Here is a 25,421-nt window from a genome sequence, read left to right as displayed (position 1 = left end):
GCCAGGTAAATGACGCTCCGCAACGTGGTGATGTCATTCGGGGCGACTGGAATCGATAAGGGAATCGTTTGCAAAAATGGTAAACAATTCCAAGGAATTGAAACAGTGGGAACCGGTTCTCAATAAGAACCGGTTTTCGATACCCATCCCTAACTTATTTTTGTTAAAAGTGCTCAGATTCCAGTTGACAAATTGTGAGCAATTTAGGATTCAGTATCTTACCCAAGAACACTTAAGGAAATGCACACTAGGAAAGCTGGAGATACAACTACTGACCTTCTAATTAGTAGATCATCCACTGTGCCTCCTGAGCCACAGCTACGTAATATTCTGGATGAGCAACAGAGCTGCAGAGCTTCACATTGTAAAAACAATTAATAAAATGCCTAATATTGATGAGAACAGGCATGAACACGAACTGATCATTTGACATGTCAAGCAATACTGAAAGCTGTCCTGCAGGCAGCACTGTTTATATTTATCCTACCATGTCATTACTCTTTCACCTTCAGTCTTGAAATGAACAGCAAAGTCCTGTTATGTATTCCCAAAAAAGATAACAGAGGCCTTGGGCCCTCCACAGATACAAATATGAGATGCCTGTGTGGAGGTTCCAGTGTGAGCTGCATGGGTGGATCATAACAAACCTGAAGAGGCCCCATTGTGTTCTTCAGACCTTAGAAAACAAAAGGATCTACGCTAAACAGAAAAAAAAGAAATGTGTTTTTTGAGGATTTCATGTCATATCACAAGTTGATTCTTATATCTGTAAGTGTGGTTATCAGAGAAGGTCACATGAATGCATCTGGGAGTGGAGTGTCCTCAATAATGTTTTATAGTTGCATATTAATTCTGACAGCTATAAAAACTGTTCATCGCATTTCTTTCTTCGGGATTGAAGAATCAATTTCACCAGTATAACATAATAAAGCCCAATACAAACAAAATGAGAAACTATAAACCAAAATCCAGTTATAATAAACCGGAATTATGCTTGATTGTGAGTCTGTGCAGTCACACTGTCTCGATCACAGCAGCACTGAGTCGAATGATCAGCCTGTCACAGACAGGGAGAGAGAAGACAGAGCAAGAGAGGTGAGTAATAAGAAGTTGCATCGAAACGCAGCCAATGTGTAGCAGAGATGAAAAATGATGTCGAGATTGAAATTGAAATAGGTGGGAGTGTGTGAAAGACATGGATACAGACAGAAGGTGAGAATGAATCGGAGCCAGGCGGAGGGCACCAAGAGATAAGATCCCTCGAATAGACAGGCGGATGTGTGAACAGGCACTGGACAGATGATTAGCAGATGTCACCATGTGGACTCCGCCAGGCGGTGACATCCTATCTGAAAGCATCAATTCAAACACCTGTCAAGAAGGCTATAGGGAGGAGGTCATCTGTGCAGTCCTGCTAAGATTTTTAATTTTTAGAAAACACACATTGGTGGTGTTTTCTAAAAATTTGCAAGGGATTTTTGCAGGGTGTTTCTCACTCAGTAAGCCCCATCTAAACTCTTCATATAGGCCTAGTTTGAAGTAGTTGTTCATTTCCTTGCGAGTTACAACATTCAGACATCCGACATCAACCTATTGGTGGTGCTGTTTGTGTTTTGGTTAATGTTGAATGAGTTATTTTGTTTGTAAGTAAAGACTTGTGTGGACTTCCCCTTTGTCACCTACTTTAAGCCAGTTCCTGACAGGAGGTACTGAATAGAAGCCAGGGATGGCAGAATGTAACTCTTGGCACCATTTGCTATAAATATAATGCACTGTGACTGAAAAGCTCACCTGCTTAGGAAATTCAATGCCAGGTTGACCACTTGTCTGTATTTGGTCAGCCTTTCATCGGCTGCACTGAATGCTTCTTCAACCTGGTTGATGAATTTAGATTCTTGCTCCTATGACAACAGAAACTGAGTGCGCAGCACAAACATCTTCACACAGGTCTTTGTTTGATGCTAAGTTTATTTGCAAATCCTCAAGCTAATCAACTTTTGTTATTACAGGACATCTGGGGGGGGGGGTTGCAACATCACTTTGCATTTGTCATCAATAATTTGTGTCAATTAGACCTGTGCTTTTCCACTGACTGAAATACTATGACCACACAGCAAAAAGACATAATTAAAAACACAACTTTTTAATTTTTTTTTGTCCTTTTTTGGAACTTCAGATATAATTATGGCACTGAAAGAAACATTACTAGTCAATCACAAAATGTTATATGTTTCCCCAAAGTGAATTATCTGTAATATAATTAGTGTTTTGATGTTTTTTTCTAATTATGGTTTATTTTTTATGCATTTCTGCCTGAAAAAAAACTGCCTGTAGAAAGAGAAGTGTCTTGAGTTGTAGATGGCTGCAGAGAACCAGGAATTCCAATGATTGGCACAGGGCGCCATGGCCAAGCCAATCTGGCTTCTTTTTCACACCACTCCCATGAAAAACACCCGACTAAAATATATAATGAATGCGTTAAGTTCAGTAAAGGATACGTAGAATGCACTCCCAATCGAGTTCATGATGTGCGTCATGCAGGTTATGTGAAATAATTGCATAAACAAGGATGGCAGGTTGTTTTTCCTGATATGTTTTCAGCAGGTAGGATTTGTTGTCTGGATCAAAGAATGACATCTCTGGTAATGTCATACTCTTGAAGTGTTTTGACAACTGACATAAGACTGTGCATAAATTCAAGAAAATGGTGTCAGCAAGATATGCTAGAGTTATTTCATTCTCCTTGAGGTGCAATTAAGATGTTGAATACATACCTGCCCTCAGTGTTTGGTGTCTCGTTAAAGATAAAAGCATCTGATTTACCAAATATCTTTTTCTTTAGTTGTAAGTGTTCTATTAAGTAAAGTATTTTTCTTGAAGCTGGTTAGACTTAGGAAGACAGGAACTATCTGACCACAGGATGGTCAGATATATGAAAGGTGGCTATTGATTGCAGTGCACAAGCAGACCTAGTTTCCACAAGCCTGCAAAGATATTAAGATATACCTTGTGAACCACATGGTCAAGTCAGTGAAAATATCTTCCAACACAGGATTAACGTTACATCAGATCTGCACATGCTGGATCTCCAAACACAAAAACTATATCATTACATGACTACACATATTCCCAAAGATGTTACTGCAGCTTTGAGTTTGCACACCCTGCAGTATGACAGGGTGTGCAAATAAAATGCTGTTTCTCCTCTTTTCCACCATGAATCTGAATTTTATCTGGGAAGATCACACAGTTTTACATGGCCTTCACCATTTCTTCTCATCCGCACACAATACTATATATTGTGATGATGTGGGTGCAAATATCAATAGGAGTTGTAAGGAGAAAAGCCAATAAGGGTCATGAGGAGGGCAATGTAGCCACACACTGAAACCCTATAAAAGATGTCAGCATGAATCAAGAGCGTGACCAGAATGCATAATGTCTGCATAAACTCAAACAGGCCATTTGCTAAATCCACACAAGCTCAAGGATGTTTTAATAACCCTTTATGGATGAAAGCTGCTTCCAAATGTGCAGGGGACAGTAATTATTATATCAGCACTGCAAGGCGGGGAAATATAAAGGGACAGAGGTTGGAACATTACCCAGAAGTTATTTACATCTTGACTGAGAGTGCTATTAACGAGCCTCTGCAAGAACACACAAACAAACATAAATAACACTTATGCAAATTTACATGCAAGACGAAACTTCGTGTTTCAAAATTTCCATTTCAGGTGCGTCATTTTTCATTTACCTGGCATAACGAGAATGAAAGATTACTCTTTTTGAAATAGTGATTGACTATTGATATTTAAATCACTATTACTCCGTGGTGCATGGCTGGTCTGCTTTCATGTACAGTTGACTGGTTAGCATGGGAATATGGCTTGACTAATGCAATTATTGTGTTGTGTACTGCAACAGATTGTAATCTAGTAAGTGGTTAAACACAAGGCCAGGCCTGATATGTGATTGCTGGAGAGCAATTACAAACCGATGAACTGGACAGCCTCGCTGACGCAGACAATAGAAAATAGCGTTGATAAAGAATAGCGTTGCTCCTTTACTTGTCTGAGAGCTCCTTGTTCAAATCAGCAATTTAAATGTCCTAATCATACATCAAGGGGTTATTGAAGCCCTTGATAATCAAGCAGAGACGTCTTTAAAATAAAATAAAAAAAACAAAGTGTTTATATTTTACTTTGAGCCACTTCAGTGGAAGATGCTTTGCATAAACGGTTTTTAAGACATAAAATCTCAATATCCAAGACCCAAGAAGTCCGGCTAAGGGGTAACGCTTAATTTCGTTGTTTTCATTCAAATTCTGTTGTTTTCATTCAAATTCCATTGTTTTCATTCAAATTCTGTTCTGTTCATTGAAATTCCGTTGTTTGTTTTCAAATTCCGTTATTTTCATTCAAATTCCGTTCTTTTCATTGAAATTCCGTTGTTTGTTTTCAAATTCCGTTATTTTCAATCGAATTCCGTTGTTTTCGTTCAAATTCTGTTCTTTTAATTCAAATTCTTTTGTTTTCATTCAAATTCTGTTGTTTTCATTCAAATTCTATTGTTTGTTTTAGAATTCTGTTGCTTTCATTCAAACTCTGTTCTGTCCATTCTAATTCCGTTGTTTTCATTCAAATTCCATTGTTTGTTCTCAAATTCTGTCATTTTCATTTTAATTCCGTCATTTTCATTTTAATTCCGTTGTTTTCATTCAAATTCCGTCGTTTTCATTCTAATTCCATTGTTTTGATTCAAATTCCGGTCTGTTCGTTCTAATTCCGTTGTTTTCATTCAAATTCCGTTGTTTGTTTTCAAATTCCGTTGTTTGTTTTCAAATTCCATTGTTTTGATTCAAATTCTGTTCTGTTCATTCTAATTCCTATCTTTTCATTGAAATTCCATTGTTTTCAGTCTAATTCTGTTGTTGGTTTTAAAACTTCCATTGTTTTCATTCAAATTCTATTGTTTGTTTTAGAATTCTGTTGCTTTCATTCAAACTCTGTTCTGTACATTCTAATTCTGTTGTTTTCATTCAAATTCCGTTGTTTGTTTTCAAATTCCGTTGTTTTCATTCTAATTCCCTTGTTTTCATTCTAGTTCTGTTGTTTGTTTTAAACAGGCATTTGCATATTTTAATGTAATCGTGTATTCATAAGTATAGGATGTGTAGATAAACGAATGTGAACTGTGTAAGTGAGATGTATAAATATTCAGATCCTGTACTTGAGCAGCCTTACTGACACCACACAAACAGCCTCACATAGACAGGATTTAAACAGTGTTTTTCATTTTATAGAAGTAGAAATTCTCAGTTGTCTCCTCTTTTTAATATTCTGTTTATGTTTGCTGTATGATACAAACTCACCATGCCTTCTGTGTCCATCTAGTTTTTTTTTAATACATTCAGAATTAAAGGAACTGTACATAGTATATTTGGGATGTGTTGGAACAGGATATTCCCCATTACAGATGTGCTGCAGAAAAGCCTGCTGAAACTGTGTGATTCCATCATCATACTCCTTTATACATGTAAGGCTATTCATTCTCTCTCCCCACCATACTTTTCTGATTTGGTACAGATCTCCATTCCATCCCGGTGCCTCGGATTCTCCTCTTCTTCTTTCTGTTCCTTCCTTTCGTCTTATTACCATGGGGGGCAGGGTTTTAGTCGCTCGGCCCCTCAACTTTGGAATTCCCTACCCCCTGACCTCAGAAACATCACTTGAATCTGTACCATGAAGAATTGAGACATTTCTGAAGGCAAATAGGAGAGAAGGTGTACCTTATGAAGTGGCCATTGAGTGTGTCATCTGTCAATAGGGCAATATTATTATGATAAGTAAACGATTTTGTTATGTGCAATGCCTCTTTTAAAGTCTGCTACTTTTATATTAACATACTAGAATATCAATACAAGTGCACTGAAAAGTGTTTTAATGAGTCTACTGAGGTGGAACTCATTTCACACAGTTGATATTGCTGAATAAGGTTTGTGCTTTCTATAATTAGTTAATAAATTACTTATCTTACAACTACAAGGAGTTATATTTATATGAATAAATAAATGACTACTTATCTTTAATGTACTTATAAAAGGCATAAAAAGGTTTAGTTTCAGCCACCATTGGTTCTTTATTCTGCTGGCTTCACTTTGTCCCCAACTGCAAGATAACAAGTAAGTTAGCACAGCTGGAGTGTCTGCAGCTACCCTTTGTCTCAAAGTCACAATATGTTCAGAAAAAAAGGTTTTTTTCCCCCCAAAGCTTGCAAGAGCATTCTTGTAAGAAATAAAGGATATTTCATGTGGGAAATTGCTAAAAAACTGAAATGTTAGGGTAAGACAAATTAAAGTCTGAGGAATATGGATCAAAGAGAATAACATGCAGCCCTCGGGAGGAGGAAATGTGATGGTTGGGATTGCTTCTGTGGTGGTAAGGTTGGGGATTTTTGCAGTATAAAAAGAGAACTGACCAACAAATCGACAGCGAGAATACCAAAGTTCTAAAAGGCTGCCATTGCTACAAACAGGTAATTATTTAACAAAAGCAAAGTCTGAGGAACAATATTATATTCAATATTGATTAAGAAAATAAATAAATAATAACTCCACATTATTGCTAACCTTATCACTTTCTCAAGTATAGGAGTTGCAATAACACATTTTTATGCCTCGGCCTATTTAAATTTATAACTAATAAAATATATAATTAAAAAAAAATCAAAATCATAACTGATTTGAATTCAGCCCTCCACCATGCTCTTCTGTATCTCCTTCAGTGTACTAACACAATGACACAATGTTGTCTTTGTCATTATTAGTAAAAGTTACCCATGAAAATCCTGAACTATTAAATAATTGCCAGAAAATTTGTGTTTGTTAAATTTTCTGAAAAAATGCTAAAACAAAGGAAACTAAATATAAATTTCTATATGAGTTTAATGAGCTTAAACAAATGAAACTAATAACAGGGTTAAAGTTATTTTACAAAAAAATCACAATGCTGATATAGAGGTCTCAAAAACACATGTATTAGGTATGATACACTTGGCATTGCAGGGATAATTTATTTTAAAAGTGCTTTTAATGGACTAGGCACGGGCAAAATGCATGTTTAGGTGTTTTTCCCTCTGATGCCACAGAACGTTACGGTGGAATCTGCCACCAACAGTTTGAGCCAGGGGAATTCACAAATTGATTCATGTCAAAGAAGAGCATGCTTCTAGTCATGTTCCAGACCTGATGCAGTACCTTTGGGCATACACTTTGGATTTTTTCACTTAACACTGCTCTTGCTGGATTTCTTGGTTGTAGTCAGAGGCCAGGCTATCATCAGTAATGATGATCGCAGACACAAAAGTTAGGTAAGTCGTACACAGAAAATTATTTTTGCATCTTGTGTGTAAATCCATGGTAAAAAAAAAAAAAAAAAAGATGAGGCTTCCAGGGAGAAAATATACTGGAATAATCCAGAGGGGCACGAGGATATGACCTTGAAGGGAAGATCGACCAAGTTTTTAATAAGTATGGTTTCAGATGTTTATGGACAAATAGTGCACATTTATGCTTACAGATCAGACAGAGAAAGAAAGAGACAGACAAACCTCTTTTAAAGTGTTTTTATGGGAAGTGGGAAAAATGCTGTAGTTTTCTCTGAATTCTTTTCAATTTTCTCAGGAAAGTGGGAGAATATCCGGCTGCACTAGATGGATTTCATTCAATCTTGGGCTCCCTGCTGCTGATCCGGGAGACACCACAACTGGAACATCATTACTCTGCTTTTATCACCTGTTTTCACTCACTCTCGCCTTAACATTCCCTGAAAACAGCTCCTGCTATCTATCCATCTATCTATGGTTAGATTTAAAATTGCCTGTGCTATCTGCCTTAGGCCAGGGTGTAAATAGCATTCACCGTTCAGCTCCAGTGAGATATAGTAAAATGGGCCTCACCTGCCTATTGCAAAATCTCCGACATTAACAAAACACCGGCTGTGTTCACCACACTGATGAGAGGAATGGGACCATTCAGTGCTGAGCATAAGTGGACGTGCCTCTATGAAACCTGTATTTTTGCTGAGGCCTTTTGAATGCAAACATCAAAACACATCCTTTGTCCTCCTGGATCTGCATATGAAATGTGAGATGCATTTGTTGAGTGGTGGTGTTCCTGGCAATGGAGGGCTCCATATGTTCTGCATTTGTTTACCCAGTCATTACAGACCTATCTACCCCGTGTGAGTACACTGTTGTCTTAGCGGGAGCAGCACTGGCACACAGACACACACACCACAGCAGCCACAGGGGAGAACCGGTCCACAGGAAATTAGGAGTGTGACAAGATAAGAGCCAGCATTCATCTGATACCGTTCCTTGGCAACAACAAAGAGCAGTGCAGAATCATAAAAAAGAGAACAACGTGTAGGAGAAGATACGTGCTGATGTGAACGTAATGGGCTCTGTGCCACATCAGCTTGGTCCCATTACCTTCACCTATAGACTGTGATAGCTCCAAGACAAACCAAGCACCCAGCACTTACTTTCCTATTACTCATATACAAGTAATATTATCTATCTATTTGCCTTCAGACATTGGTGAGTCAATGTATGACTATAATTCTTGAAACTGCTGCCAGGAAGACGTGCAGCTGAAGTCCAATCTTACTTGGTGCTTTATGGGTTTCTACATCAGTGCTGATAAAGTGTTATTAAAGCAGCTGTCCCAGCTAGGAGTCACAACCAAACTCATAAAAAGTTACACATCCCCTCAACTGTAACCACGTAAGAGATAATGAAAAAGTGTCAAATATGTAACAATGAAGCTAAAAAAAGAATCAAGTTCAGACACAGACTGAGAGCTAAAGTTAAGTTAAAGTTAAGCTAAAGGAGCCCTGATCAAATATGGTCTTTTTTTTTTTCTTACTGTTTTTTTTTATGGTTATTCTACAGAAACTACCAGAAATGTTTCAGTGTAGTAAGCCACAGCATTAAACACAATAATTACTCTATTATTACATTAGTAATAAATTCAAACAAAGAATAAATTTGTAGGGTAGAAGGTAGGATTCATTCCACCATTATAATATGGGGTATCCTAACATGTAAAAGCATCAAACTATATTGCCTTTTTATTATGAACTCATTACCACATTGGTGACACTATATTAAAAGGTTTGCATTAGAATATATAAAATTGCCATTTCTTTACTAGTAAGTTATATAATTGTTACCAAAATATGGCTATGCATCAGAGACGTTGTTACAATTTCCTTCACGTTATTACCACCAGTTATTAGCACACTACTAAAAATTTTAGTCTAGTATTGCTCAGCTGAAAACCACACCTGATACCAAGTAGGTACAAAAGTATTGTGTTGCTTATTTCCACATTATTATCTTACTATTATCATGTTATTCAACAGCAGAAACACTACATACATATAAAATGCTTCTATAAGTCAATTTTTGGGCTCCCTGCGTCACTTAGCATACGACTGAAAACATAAATTGTGGACGGGCTGTAAATTAACTTTGAAGTATTTTTCTCCCAATACTTTATTTTGTCATGAATGTTTCTCTTTTCAAAGTCAAAGTCTGAGAAATACAATACGTATTTAGTTCAGGGGTTCAAATTATAATCTGAGTGAAAGAGAAAAAAGAATGATAGATAATAAAATGAAACATGTTCTTTTCAATCTTATTATATAAAATATAGTTTTATTATAGTTTTTAGATCACTGTTTAGGAGTGACGCACACACACACAGAAACACAATAAACGCTGTCTGTGGTTCTGAAGCTACAACTAAAGAAAGGAGTGAAAGTATAAACAACATTAGTTTGGCCCCAAATTTTGTTGTTTTTTTGTTTTATTTTTTTCTGCCTCCTAAAATAGTGGGAAGAAATACACAGTACCTACAATCATGTTGGCTGATGGATTTAGAAGCTTCTTCAAAATAAATTCGTGTTTGCACACTGTCAACTGTCATATACAGTTTTCACAAAAATGCTTTGTTCTCTGTGTTGGTGGTGAAATAGTGTAGACTGAGGTTTTATGTGATGTGTTGTTCTTATAAAAATATTTCCTATTGACATATATATTGTAAATATCATTAATTCAGTTACATAACTGGATTATGTGTAATTTAATTCATGATATTTGACAGTTTTTAAAAGCAACCCATCCAAGATTAATGATTCTAATGGCTTTATAGGGGCTCGCATATAATATATTTAATCGCCTGACACAATAATTGGATTACTGTTTTTGTGAAAGTTTATAATAGCTATAATGTAAGCATAAGCTGTATACAAAAAAAATGGACATGGCCTTGATACCACCTAGTGATTTACTTTCTACGTCTGCTGATTTTGGACAAAACAAACAAGGTAGAGAGGTCCAGTTCAGTTACACAAATTAAGGTCCAGCAGCTTTTAGCTTTAGTTGCCTGTATCAGCAAATCTATAGATTAAAAAAAGAAATCCAAACTGGGGAGAGGTACAAGAGGTATATTAAAAAAATGCACTGCATGTGCAGTTGTTATGGAAGTGTTAGTTAGCATTTGAAACCACACATCCATTTTCTGCAGTTCAAATAGAGATGCCCAGACATTCCTCTCCTTACCCGTCTCTTCCAGCTCTTTTGGAGGGCAGTAAGGTGCTTTCAAAGCCAGTTTAGAAAAATAATCCCTTTGAAGTATCTTCTTTCTACTTGGACATGCTTGAACAGCTCATAACACGCATCCAGGAAACACGATGTCCGATGTCACGCTATCTCCAAGAGAGAAGCCAGACACCCTTCGCTTGTATCTGCAAATCTCACCCTTGGTCACTACCCACAGCTTGTGTCCATAGGTGGGAGTGGGAACAAGGACTATCTACAACAACCTCGCTTTCATGCTCAGCTCCTGCTTTGCCACAAAAGACCAGTGCAACAGCAACCTTACAGCAAATGCGGCACTCATCTGTCAGTCTCTGCTCTTATGAAAACAAAAGCTAACAACAGTTCATTTTATCTTTGAAGTTGGACATTTTAATGCAAGTGTGAGCCAAGGTACCCTTTCTGACTGCATGGAGAGCAGCAAAAAAGTGTTTGGCCAGCCAAGAAAATAGCAAAGATTTATCTTACATTACTAAAAAATAGCATTTGCGCACGAGGCGGCCTCTTTGGTTCTGAAACCGATCTCTGGTCTGGTCTAAAACTTGGTATTGGGCTGGAGATGGGCAGAGGTCTGAGGTCTGTCTGCTGCTATTCTCCTCTTGCTATCATCCATTCACCTCTTTGTTCCACCGACAGATGCCAAAATGTTCTCCAAATCTACCCAGACTCTACCAACCATAATGTGTCCCATACATCTACTCCACTCATGTCACTATACTTTAATCATTGTGAATAGCTTCCACAATAGCCTCCCCTGCCTGCACGATCCCTCACAAACCCTACCATGGCCTCTTTGCCATTGCTCCAATTAAAGTTTGTTACTACATGCTGCAGCTTTCTCAGCTGTGACACCCTCTGCCAACGCTCCTGTTCCAGACCCGCTGTACAGGTACAAGTCTTTCTTTAAATTGCCATGTACAGGTACAAGTCTTTCTTTTTCTCTTTTTTTTTTTTTTTTTTTTTTTTAAATTAGGGTGATGCAGATAGGGAGCTGTAAACTTTCAAAATAAAAGCATGAACACATAACCATACAATATAATAAAAACAAACGAAAGCAACACTATAAAACTATGGCGGAGTATTAGGGCCACATTAAGAAATAAAAAATTCTTGATCTTTTTGAGAATAATGTTGAAATTTCTAAAAAAAAAAAAAAAAAAAAAAAAAAAAAAACTGTGAAAAGTGGATATTACAGTTACAACCTGCCACGGATGCTAAACCCTCTACAAAATGCCTTGTGTACATGAGTTACTGAGATCATACTTCAGAATCAGTTTTAGTTACAAGGAGATTACTTCTCTTTGTTACATATGGTCAGAAGGGAAACGTGGAAGAGTTGGTTGGATTTGTACAAAATGAAATGGCTGATAACGGACAGATGCAAGGATATTGATGATTACAGCCTCGTGCAGTAAAGAGTATGTATATTGTATTACAAGATATGACAAGATGGCTAATCAATTTGTCTCACTATCTCATCGATACAAAGGATTTTGTAGAGGGTACAGTAGTTTTGGCTTGAAACAACTGTAGTATCTCAACATTTCAACTTTTTTCTCAAAATGATCAATAATATTTTTTTTCTTAAAGCGGCCCCAAAGTTTCTGTGTATAGTTGAGAACTTTTTAAACTAGTTTCATTAAATTACAAATTCAATTAGTGTCACAGATTTTTACTTTTATCTTTTTCAATTACTTGGAAATATAATTTAATTCAGTTTTATTTATACGATCAAATCACAACAACAGGTGCCTCAAGGTGCTCTATACTGTAAGGCAAAGACCCAACAACAATACAGAGAAAACTCCACAAAATCAAACATGCTATGAGCAAACACTCGGCGACAGTGGGAAGGAAAAACTCTCTTTTAACAGAAAGACAAGTACAGGAGAACCCAAAGTGGATTGTAGATGGCAGACAGTTGGTGCTGTAAGCCACCGCCTCTGTTCTATATCCACTGTGAACGACCATCTTTGAACAGAGGCGGTGGCTTACAACACCAACTGTCTGCCATCTACAATCCAGTTTTGAGGTCCCTTCCCAGACGCCTTAACACCCACTCACATCCATTTTCCCACCTTGGCTCATGCGATTAGGTAGAGGACCCTCTTGGGGGACACTCCCATAGGACTTAAAATCTGGGACTCTCCACCAGTTGCTCTTAGAACTGAATAAGCTTTTCGGATGAGAGGTGAAACATCTTCAAGAAACTCGAAGAAGTCCAGATGCTTTTCTTTCCAAGCTCCTCAGACTACGATGATTTGAATGACTGAGAACTTTAACAGATATTTGAAATATAATGTTTTGCTCTGTTAGAGTGGATGATAAGCAAAAGCTAAACTGTTAAGCACTTCTCATTGATACAGCCTGAGGTTGATCATTTTGACCTTACAGTTTTGTAGCTTTTAGTGAATACATTTCTGCATTTTTCCTCCTACATCAATATTTCAATCAGTAGCCTAGGGTCTAAAGGGTTAAAGGTTGCGTAACCTGGGACCCCTGAGGAGCTCTTTGGTCAAGCAGCAGCTGGACCATCAAGTTTGCTGCTCCTTAATGGTCAAATAGGGCTGCTTGCTTCTAACACACAATGTTTTTCATTCTAAACATGTGAATCACCTTTGATAATACATAATAAGTTAAAATAACTACTTTTTTGACTGAACAATATGTAAAGAATAATTGTTTTATCGTTTTCAGATAACTTGTTCGTCACTGCAAAGGTAATTTGGAAGCAATTTCTGTGTCAGCCAACCTATCTCATTCAATCTAGATTGTTCTGATGTGATGACTGATTCAACCATCTCTACAGAGAAAAGTAAACATAATTTCACCCTGAATGTTCACCAACAATTTGGCTGCTCACGTAACCTTCTGTCTTTGTTCACAGCGCACCACAGCGTGGCTCAGAAAAACATGATCAAAAAGACCATCCAAGCCCATGCAGTGCGCACGCAACCCCCGACTCTCCGGGCACTGTTGACAGCATGAATAGATCCTCAGTTACACACAAGAAAATCTGATGTGTGTTCAAGGACTGCAACAGTCAGTTGATGCTCAGAAAGAAAATAGATCAAATTTTGTTCCATATGACCGGAAAGTAAGTGAATAAAATTAAACGTTAAACGGACTTATTATCGATGTGTAAATATATATAGGTGCATAAAACTTTAAATTTTAGTAAAGCATTTTGTTTACCAGTCAATTTAGATCTATATATGTAAATCCCAGCTACAGCTCTGCATACCAACTGTGATATTATTCTGTTATCATATGTTACCTTATATATGTAATCAAAGTAGTTGAATTAGAATACTGCTGTAGATCATATTATACCCTTTAATATAGAGTGTGTGAGCTGTATGTAGTTTAGTTCTCATTATACTTTTGAGTTAACAGAACATATTCACATATTAGTTCATTAGATAAATGTGCATCACTCTGTATCCTTGATCTGCTGGGAATGTGTTACACTGTTTTCTTGACATGTTCTATTGTTGAATCATGAAGAGAAGGAGACTCTGTGTCTAAGACAGGGGAGATAGACAGACCACATTCCATACCCCCACCTTACAGAAAGCAGAGAAACAACTGCCGAGGTCATAACTTAGGCGCTGTAACAGAGAAAGAATGTGATGTTTTGGCTTTTACGACTAGATGGGGGCCACTAGAGACTATAAAAAGCTGAGCAACCCGTCACCATTTTGAGACTTGCTGTGACCCTCTTCAGGCATGTCTCCCCATCATGATGGTCCTTATGCTCTTAAGTGTTGAATTGTATGGAAATAAATGATTGGTGATTGAGCATAAATACACCGAGTATTGTCCTTCCTTCAGCCCAAAGATTCAAAGAATTGGGAGATTTCAACACAACCAAACACGTATGAAGAAAATGTGATTGGTGATGTTAACAGTGTCATATGGCCAAACTTTGGAAACAGACTCCATCACATACTATCAAGTAGGGTTAAACAACATGCTAAAATTTTATAGGCAATGAGGGACTGTGTACTTCAAAATGCAATTAAGAGAAACAGCATTATCTTGTGGCATAATTCAACAATTTGGTACCAGAGTTTGCTCATTATAATTAATTAAAGTGTATACCTCGTCAGGGAGCACATAAGTATACAGTAGGGGTGGAGCAAGTTCTGATAATGGTGCTGTTTGGCTATGTATCATAATGCTACAACAACACAAGAAAGAGCAACTGCTTCTATTACATCAAAGTACAATACCAAACATCAGATGGAGAGGTGAAAAACATACCACCACTGGACTCTGAAGTCATGGAAATCTGTTCTGTGGTGTGACAAAATGCTGTCTGATAGACAAGTGAGTTTAGCAAATATATGACTGCACTGTGATGACTATAAAATTTGGTGGCATGGGAAATGTTATGGAGTCGGCCTCTTTGTTCCACTTAAGATTCATATTGCAAGATCTTTGTGACAATTAAATACTTTCAAATTTGTGGAAACAGTTTGTGGAAGGCCCTTTTCTATCCCTGCATGACTACGCTCCAGTTTTGTATTTTGTGCTATGAGGTGCCTTTTAGCAAGCAAGTAGAACTATTAAATAAAAGTGGAGTTTAACAACCTGATGTGCAAAATAATTACTTTTGGTTACAATCAATGCATTGGGAACAGAAAATAAGCATAAAAGATGAAGGTTTTTAAACAGTACGCAGCCTTGTTGAGCAGCATGTGAAAACTATGTCCTCCCACACGTCTCCTATGTCTGAATTTGGAAAGGGTTAAAGCCCACAATTACTACAGCTTTTTAAAAAGGCCAGCCAAAATTTACACCCACTTTACACAGCCTCTGGCTGTCTTTTTTCTAGTCTATACATAGCCATTGTTGGGGTTTTGTGTGTGAATGAGTTCCAGGAGAGACCGTCAAAAGCCACACACCGTTAAGACGACGCACCACAGGCAATTTTATTTTCCATGCACTGAGAGTTTGTAATATTTTGCTTCCACAGCAAATCTTCATTAAGCTACCGGAAAGAAATTTTACTTAAATCTGAATTATGCTTATTTGGTAATTCAACTCTACTTCGTCTATTAGATATTTAACAAATTAATGCAAATGTAATCAAACAGTGACATACTGATCTGTTTAAACATAAAATTCCTGAAAACTAGCAAAACACAAAATAATTGGTAATGTCAAGATTCCTTTTACATTGCATATATTTAAAAGATATTTTTAAAGACAAGCTGAATTGGTTTATGTAGGTATGAGGAAGGAATTTTGATGCCGACTTTATGCAGCACTGAAATTTTGTTACACACCCAATGCCTCATTAGCATATTTAATATTTTAAGCAAGACAAGAAGAACAAAAAAGAAACACATGATCTCTTTTCTTCCATCTTACCTTCAAGAGGAGATTTTCAAAGAATTTAGAAAACACAAAAAGCAAAATGTTTCTCAAAAAAGGAGCTCAAGTAAAACTGCATGATGATGGGTTTAATAAAATGCCCACACTGGAACAATAACCCAGGTTTGCAGTTTTTTGGTATTACACTGGGTTCTTTATGCGTGGACTACACCAGCAATTGTGTCTGGGTCACCAAGCCCCATCACATACCCCTGAACCATGAATCTGCTCTCCAAAACAGCTTCAGAAACAGTGCGAAGTTGATCGCCTAAACTATTACTGTGGAGGTCACATCTCATCTCGCAGCCCTACCAACATCATCAGACATAATGCTCTCTAATACATCATCCATTGATTAACTGCTTCTCCTTTGGAATATGAAGAGCAAACAGAACAGAGGAACATTTTCTGTTATATGAAACAATTTACAGGCAATCCCAGTCATGTGACACATGTCAGAAACAACTAACTCTTCTTATAGAAGCTGCTGTGTGTGGTTTTTTTTTTTTAATAAAGTCAGTATGGCTTACAGGATTTACACTCAAGCAGGTCCTGTAAGCACTAAAAGCAACCTAGAAGCCAAAGCAAATTACAAATCATCAGGCTGAGCATTTAACATGTGTCTGTATTTCGCAGAAGTAGCTGACAAGCACAAAAACCAGATACCAGCACATGGAAAAATCTGTGACAGCTGTCATTTCTAATTACCACACGATAACAGCGAGCCATCGGCCTGAAAGGCAGCACCATGAATTGCTCTGACAGGTGATTTTTCTAGTCAGTGGCCATGCAGGAGAAACTGAGCATCTGTTGACATACATGGGCTGCCATAAGAGTCTACTGTTAGAAAGCACGACTTTACATGTACAGGTAGGACAAAGTAAAACATAATGATGACAGAAAATGTAAACAACTTAATTTTTGTAGTTAATGTATCTATTCTATTAAATAAAAGAGGATAAGCATATTTGGATTTCAATTTTTCCACATCCTGACCTTTTCATATAAGACTGTTTTGGTAATTAAATTGATCAGCGGTGAACTCACAGCGGGGGACCCTCTTAGTGAAGAAGGAGAGACAGACACTGGATGTGCACTTAGGAAAAAATGGAATTACTGAAAATAGATCACAAAAGCACTCAGACTAAAAAAAAAATCAGAAAGCACTGACCTTCGGCGTTCCCCTCAGACGACTGGGCCTCATAGTTAAAACCACGTGACAAACGATCTGCCAGATTTGCGGTTTCAGAGAAAATTTCATTTTAAATAACACTTCCTGCCATCGTCACAGTGACAGCTGGAGCATTTAAAAAAGCGGCTGTCAATTTTTGATGCCATTCCAACTTTTACTGCTTAGATTGAAACTAATGCTAGCTATTATCCTTAATATTCTCAGCCAAACAAAACAAAAATTGATTTCTGTCTTCAAATCAAGAATAAGGTAAATCTACTGTGCAGTGGGGGGCATCAAACATTGAGTGTAATTCAGTACTAATTATTAGCAATTAATTTATTAGTTATTAGCTTCTTGCAATGCACTGTTTTTTCTTCATTCATCCCTTTTCACTTTGTGTTCAGACACCACTTTACATCTAATCATTAGTTAGTATTAAACTCTGGCTCTCTTCTTTTTTTCGTCTCACCCCCCAACCTGTCATGGCAAACGGCTGGTCCTCCCTGAGCCCAGTTCTGTGAGCAGTTTCAATCTGTTTTCCTTCCGACTGTCGCCAAATGCTTCATCATAAAGGGTTGTATCATAGTTGGGGTTTTGGCGTTATAAATAAAACTGAATAGAAAACTACCAATTGTGCATTGCTTAAAAACCACACCCTGCCTGAGCAATGTTGCTGACCTTTATATCCACCGTTTGCTCAGCTTGTGATGGCTGCTTCCATTTCACAAAGCTGAAATCATCTCAAACATGACAGGGAGTGCACTGTAATCAAATAGCCTCCACAGTCACTAGACCTCAAGCCAACGGATCACCTTTGGGATGCGATGGAATCCGAGATTTGCCTCATAGATGTGGAGCCAACAATTCGATAGCAACTGCGTGATGCCATTGTGTCAGTATAATCAAAAATGTCTGAGTAGTGTTTCAGAACCTTGTTAAATTTAACGCACCACATAATTAAGGCAGTTTTGAACTCAGAATTAAAAGTGGCAACTGAGGATATGTTGAATATTTTTAAAAGCAAGCAGTCATATAAAAAGGTCTAAACTTATAATCTCTACTTAATCTGAGAAGCAAGCCCTTTTGGTATAGATATCCATACTTTCAACATTAAAATTAGATAGTGAATTAAGTTATTACACCATTTTAAACTGTCGATGGGATTACATCAGGGAGTGGTTCTCAGTCCCTTTTTGTTTGTAATGGCGATGGAGTGGTTGACAGGGAAGGTTAGCCAGAGCCGGAAGTGACCGTGGACAATGATGTTTGCAGATGACAGTGTGAGCTGTAGCTAGAGAAGGGAGCAGGTAGAAGAGAACCTGGAGAGGTGGAGGTATGCTCTGGAGAGAAACCTAATGAAAGTCAGTAAATGGGTGTTACAATGAAGGGGCAAGGAGTTGAGGTAGTGAAGGTAGATGGCTTTAAATACCTGGGGTCAACAGCAAACCAGTGGACAGTGTACAAAAGAGGTGAAGGAGAGAGTGAAGGCAGAGTGACGTGGCTCGAGATTGTCAGAGGTAATTTGTGGCAGAAAAAGAAGCAAGTGAGACCTGCTTCAATGTATAGTTTAGAGATGGTAGCATTAACAAAAAGTCTGAAAACTGAGCTGGGGGTGGAAGAACTGAAGATGCTAAGAGCTTCACTGGTAGCAACCAAGATAGACATAATTAGAAATGAGTATTTCAGATAGAGAACTCAAGTCAAGAATTTTTATGGTTGTTTTGACATGTATATAGGATAGTCAATATAAGGACAAAGGATGTTGAATATAAAGCCGCTAGGTCAGAGGGAAAGCAGAAGACTTCAGAAATCATTCATGGATGAGGACATGAAGAGGACTGGTGGGACAGAAAAGGAGATAAGGATAAGGTGAGAAGGCAGCAGATGATCTGAGAGCCCCAGAGGACAAAAGATCTGCATCACAACCATGACAGGGCTCGACTTTGGCAATGTTTACACATATTTTGAAAAGAATACCTCACCTTATACTGCAAGCAGGATGAAAGTGTACAAAAGCTCAGACAGCTGAATATATTTTTGATGACCATGGTTTAGAAGGGCAAGAAATTCTTCACTGTCAAAGTAAAAGCAAGTGGTGGCATTGAGCCATTGCTGGTCATTTTCAGGATCACTGAGATCAGTGTTCTCGAGCAATAGTGACAAACAGCAATAGTTCTTATAGGTTAGACGTAATAAATCTTACTCAAACTTATATGAAATGTCAATGAGAAGAACAGATTGCTGCGATTAAGGCAAGATTACCAAAACAAAAATAAATAAATAAAAAATAAATGTGTTTGCAGGTGTAAACGGAGTGGCTAAACATTTGTTCAACACAACTATCAGGCATTTTGACTATAGAAATCGGATTTTAAAAAATACATTGGCTGGAAATAATTATTTGATCCGCTGCTAAACTGGCTCAAAAAAAAGGAAGGAATAGCCAGATTTTCATTTTAATAGAGAAATATAAAACATCATGGAGTGGCCTAGACTGTCTCTGGACCTCAGTATTACAGAACATCAGCTGAGAGACCTGAAGCTTTAAGTTGCCAAGCAGCAGCCTAGAAACCTAAAGAATTTAGATATTTGGAAACCTTAGAGAAACCCTTGTTGGCAGCACAGCACTAAGTACCAAGTCATGTTTTACTTGGGGATCAAATACTCATTTCACTTAGCGACATGCAAACCAATTGATAAATTTCACGCAATGCGTTTTTGATTTATATTCTGTCTCCCTTCATTAAAGTTCAACTACCATAAAATTAGAGACTGTTCATTTCTTTGTAAGTGAGCCAACATACAATTTCAGCAGGAGTTTAAATAATTATTTTCCCCACTGTAGCTGTCAGGCTGAAGAAAAAAGGTCTTCTTTCGCCTTCCGCATCTGTAAAATAATGTGACATAATGTAAACTATAATAATAAAAAAAACAAAACCCTGCATGCTCTTGAAAAATTCATCCAGGGAAGGAATAGAAAACTCATTCTATATTTGCCCCTCAACAATTTAATATAAAACTACGGAATTTGAATAAACTTAACTACATTTTTTGGTTTGGTTGAATACCATGATGTGCAACACATCTGTAGTATATAAGAAAAAAAGATGGGCAGCATTTGACATGATAGCATTTGACGGCCTTCAAAAACAAAAAAAAAAAAACATGTTTTAAAACAAGATAACAAAAGAAGATAAGTGTTTAGTACTTTTGGCCCAGATGATGATAATGATGATGATGTTGGTGACAGGCCCTGTTCATCTCCCTCTCTCAGCCCAGTTTCAGTTTCTTAAACCAAACGTCTCATGTTCAGCAGGGTGTCAGGCTCACCGCTGGGTGCTGCCACTACAGCACTGCGACATAAAAGCAACGTGTCACTCCACATCACGTATTAGATTTTCTTCTCCGCATGACGCCTCTCTGCCCGTCTGCACATGCGTTTTCTCTTCTACCATTCCTTCGGTGTTCGAGCATGCACATTCAACTTGTTCATTTAGCAAATCATTTTCTGATACACCTGAGTGCTGAAACTGAAGCTGCTCTTTCAGATTGCACAAGGACGTACGGAAGAAAGGAAAGAAAAAGTGCACAGCATAGGAGCTCTTGATGGCATCCTATAATTGCCTACCATCATTGCTATGAATGTGAAGCTTCACCTCATCCATAGAGTTTAATTAAGGGTGAAGGTTTCATATGATGAATAAAGAGATTTGGAGCTCTACAAGGATAAAAACAAAAACAAGGTTTTATTCAAAACAGGAAAAAAAATCTACAAATTTCAATTTAAAGAACACAAACAGGTCTTTAGAAAAAGTAAAGAACATTATTTTTCTCTTTCTTTAAACATGTCTAAAGAGTCTGGATTCGAACAATCACTTGGTACCGAGGGGCCCAAAGTGTCGTGAGGAAATATCACACACCATTACACCAGCACCACCAGCTTGAACCATTGATACAAGGCAGGATATATCCATGCTTTCTTGTTGTTTATACCAGACTCTGACCCATTCGAAGTTTGTGTCAACTGTAGCCTCATCTTCCTGTTAATAGCAGTACTCTGTAATAGTGGCACTCTGTGTGGTCTCCTGCTGTTGTTTAACATTTTGTCCATTTAGAGATGCTCTTCTGCATATCTTAGTTGTAATGAGTGGTTATTCAAGTGTTGCCTTCCTCTTATATTAAGTTGTCAACGGGACCAACAGGATATTTTCTCCCAGAAACCTATCAGGCTAAAGAAGTCTTTTTTTGCCTTCCAAGTAAAGATGTGACATACTGTAACCTATGAATAACTACATGCTCCTCATCCAGGGAATGAATATAAACATAGAAAGCTGTTGCTCACAGGATATTTTCTCCTTTTCTCTTTAAACCCTAGAGATGGCTGTGTGGGAAAATCCCAGCAGACCAGCAGTTTCTGAAATAATGAGACGAGCTTGTCTGGGACTAACAATGAAGCCACACTTAAAATCACTGACATCACCTCGCTTCTCCATTCTGATGCATGGTTCGAATTTTATCAGGTCTTTGTAATTATGTCTACATGGTTTGCATTGAGTTGCTGACATATGATTGGCTGATGAGACAGTACTTGATGAAGTGGCTAGTGAGGCTTAAACATTGCATGAAGAAGTCAGAGGGCTGTTCAACAATGTTTTGCAAACATATCAGAGACCAAATTAGAAATTTCTGGTTAAAATGAGAAGTGTTCTGTTTGGAAAAAGAAAACGCTGCATTCCAGCATCAGAGCCTTATTCCATCTGTGAAACCTGGCTATGGGAGAGTCGTGGGCCGGCCCCGTTCCACTGCATCTGGCCAAGGAAGATTTGTCACTCTACTGATGGAGCAATGGGGGTTTAAATGAAATTCTGAAGGAAAATGTCATACATACTTCTGTTATCTGCCTCTAAAAAGAACATGGGTCATGCAGAAACACAACTTCCCCCACTAAACCATTAAAAATAGTTACAGAAGAAAAAAATGATGCTTTGAAACAAACCAAACAAACAAAATCCTGGAACTGAAGATGTTCTGAACACTGATATACGTAATAATTTTTCCAAGCCAGTGTGCAGTACTAATCACTATTAAATGAAAATGTTTGACTGCCATTATGACTGCTGCAAGTGGGTTACACAAGATATATAAAGCAAAGGTTTACATACTTTCTGACCTCATAAATAGACAACATTGGACCTTTTCTTCAATAAATGGATAACAGTGTTAAATTATTGTTTAATTGGGTTTTCCTATATTACTTTTTTGAATTTGTGTAAAAATCATATGATGATTTCAGTCATACTGATGCAGAAATAGAGAAAATCGCAAGAGGTAAACAAATTTTCTCCAGAACAGTCTGTATATACTGAATGTAGATTAACGACATACACATGCATGCTAGCACATCCTTTCTCTTTCTAATAGTCACGTGTTGCAGCACTCATGATCCCTGACCTCTGCATTAGTATGTAAAAGTCAGGACATTTAGTACGTCCACATGCAGGCAGTCAGACAGGCTGTCTGCTTCCATCAGCTGATGTTCATCTGTGATTCAGTAGTTAGATGCAGAACCGGAGGGAGGTAAGAAGAGAGGGAGATGGAGGAAAACAAGCCGGATGTTGGATAACATGCTGGGGCTGGCCCACTGTCAGCCCCACTCATCACGAGCCCTGTCTGGGCATCCCACTAGCCTTGGAGTCACACAGAATGGCAGCGAAGGAGACTGGAAGTCACAGCCAAGCGGGTTAATGGGGGCCCAGATTTAGAAGGAGAGCTCTGTCACCTCCCCGTCGGAGTCTGTTGACTTTTACAAATCACAAAGTCACTCATTTGTAGCCTTCTTCTGCATCATAACACCTTTTGAGGCTACAGTGAAGTGTGTATCTGTGTGTAGTGTATATGCTCAAGGCTCTGTGATTAAAGCCTCTATTTGTGTTTCCTCTTTGCATGACAAGATTTTGCCCCAACATCTGAAGTCCTGTGAGTCATACCAGAGTCTGCAAAATTGACAGCAAAATGACATGAATAAATCATGTGACTCAGAGGATCTACTGCAGATTTTATGTTCTAGCAAGCTTTCTGTGTGAGAAATTCACAGAAGGCATTGATGGCAAGCCCATTTCATTTTCAGTTTAGGAAATTTCTGGTTGTCAGCTTTTCACTTATCCTAGCTCTGCTGACCAGGTACAAACAGTCAACACAGATGGCAGTTTCATAAATCCACCAATTTTAGTTTGAGCTAAATAACTGCCGGCTATGGTAAATGTCCTCCTTTATGCTTCTCTGTCTGCAGATGATACTTTGGAAATTTAGGGTTAAATTTATTATCTACAGCTTTCTTTTCCATTTTCAAGTGGATAATGTGTTAATATACATGTGATCTGTACCAAAAATCTTCAAAAGTATTCAGCCTTAGCAGTCAAAGTAGCCCTGTATTGTGCTTCTTTGGATTTATCGTAAGCAACTGAAATCTTAAACTGGGATAGTTTTCTCAACATAAAGCTTTTCTAAATAATATCTGTTGTCTGATTAAAAAGCCCCTTTTTGCCAAGATAAAATGGGATCATATACACACACTCTCAGATGGACTGAATAACAATTTGAAATAAAATGATTAGAAAACACAAACTTTAAGTTATTTTACACAGTTTCTTTCTGCCGAATATCAATTAAAGCAGCATATAAAACAGTAACACAAGCATTACAGTACAGGTAGCAGATTACAACAGTTCATCTCTACACATGACTAAGCACTCTGTTACAACCTGTGACAAATTCCAATTTACGGTTCTTGTACCTGTGCAGTACCACAGGTACAGTCACACTCACGTAAATATGACCATCCATTCATCCATCCTTTTCTGCTTATCCGGGGCCAGGTCGAGGGGGCAGCAACCTAAGCCGAAAAGCCCAGACTTTTCTTTCCCCGGCCAACTCCTCAGCCTTTCCTGGCCAACAAAGAGATAATCTCTTCAGCATGTCTTGGGTCTGCCCCAGGGCTATTATGATGGTCAAAATATGACTAGTCACACACAACTTTGTAAAAATGGCTTTATCAGTCTCTCACAATACTGTGGAGGAATTTCGACTCACTCGTCTGTACAATGTTACTTCAGTTCAATGAGGTTTGCAGGCATTTGTTTATGCTCAGATCTCTCAGCACTTCAATCGGGCTGATTGGGTCATCGCAGCACCTTGATTCTTTTCCCATTACAGAGGAATTTTGACCCCTCTTTTTACAACGTTGCTCTGTTCATTGAGATTTGAGAGTATTTGTTTATGCTTGGCTCTTTGAGGTTCTGCAATAGCATTTTAATTAATGTGAGTTCTGGACTTTGACTGGGCAATTGTAGCACCTTGTGCTGATATGCTTTCTTTGGGTTTTCCATACACGTTACTAAGCATTATAACCAAGCACCTCAACTTTGGTCTCCTCTGGTCCAGAAGTCTTGCGATTTGTTAGAATGCAACACTGCAAGGAGAGCGTGTTCTTGATAGTGGCAGTATATAAAGAGTGTGAGACAACTGATCTGTGGGATACTCTTGTTTGTGTTGTTATTGGTTCATCAGAAAGCTGCGGATGAGAGCGGAGTTATAACATGCAAAGAGCTCCAGTGAAACAGAATGAAGTGTCCACTGAAGCCACTCTGTACTTTTCATGTGGTATTTTTCAAATCCTGGTAAATTCTGCTGCTACTCCCTTCTCTGTTCCCGCTCACTTGTCAAGCATTCAGCTGACACGCGGCATTATCCACATCCAGCAACGTGCAGTTGGGATTTTCTAGGACTGCACAGGAGCATATTTGTGTTGAATGAAAACCTCTCTCTGCATGAAATCCACCAGGAAATAGACAAGCAAACAGACATAATCACAGAACCATAAATTATGCATGACCCAGGCTACCATATTCCTGGTAAACCTTCCAAACATCTATAAATGTGTTCAATTTTTTCTGTCTTGAACATTTACGACAGTGGCATTGTGTTAACATACCTCAGTGATGCAGACCGGAATAATGCCCAAACATTTGCTTTCATAGCAGTGGTCACACTTGCTGATAATCAATTAATCAAATTAATCTGATTAGCATTACCTGGCTGCATATAAGCCATATTCAAAAACAAAGTTCAGGTGCAGTTTATATTTAAAGGATAGCTTCAACCACATGCTATTTACTCTTTATTCTCTGTGAAGTTAAAGGTC

At 38.0% G+C, this 25,421-nt stretch overlaps 1 long non-coding RNA gene across 2 annotated transcripts in view; it reads right to left on the bottom strand.

Moving 5' to 3' along the window:
- Nucleotides 1-25,421, bottom strand: part of LOC143418402 (uncharacterized) — an 89,829-nt gene that overhangs the window by 25,150 nt on the left and 39,258 nt on the right. Inside the window, exon 3 of one of the 2 annotated variants that reach the window (XR_013098402.1) lies at nucleotides 24,047-24,165. The exons of the other annotated variant lie outside the window; for it this stretch is intronic. This is a non-coding gene — a long non-coding RNA (uncharacterized LOC143418402). The remainder of the gene's footprint in view (nucleotides 1-24,046; nucleotides 24,166-25,421) is intronic. 2 annotated transcript variants of the gene reach the window in all.

Source organism: Maylandia zebra, linkage group LG4 (genome assembly GCF_041146795.1).
Source record: "Maylandia zebra isolate NMK-2024a linkage group LG4, Mzebra_GT3a, whole genome shotgun sequence".
NCBI lineage: Eukaryota > Metazoa > Chordata > Actinopteri > Cichliformes > Cichlidae > Maylandia > Maylandia zebra.
This window is presented reverse-complemented; position numbering and strand designations above follow the sequence as displayed.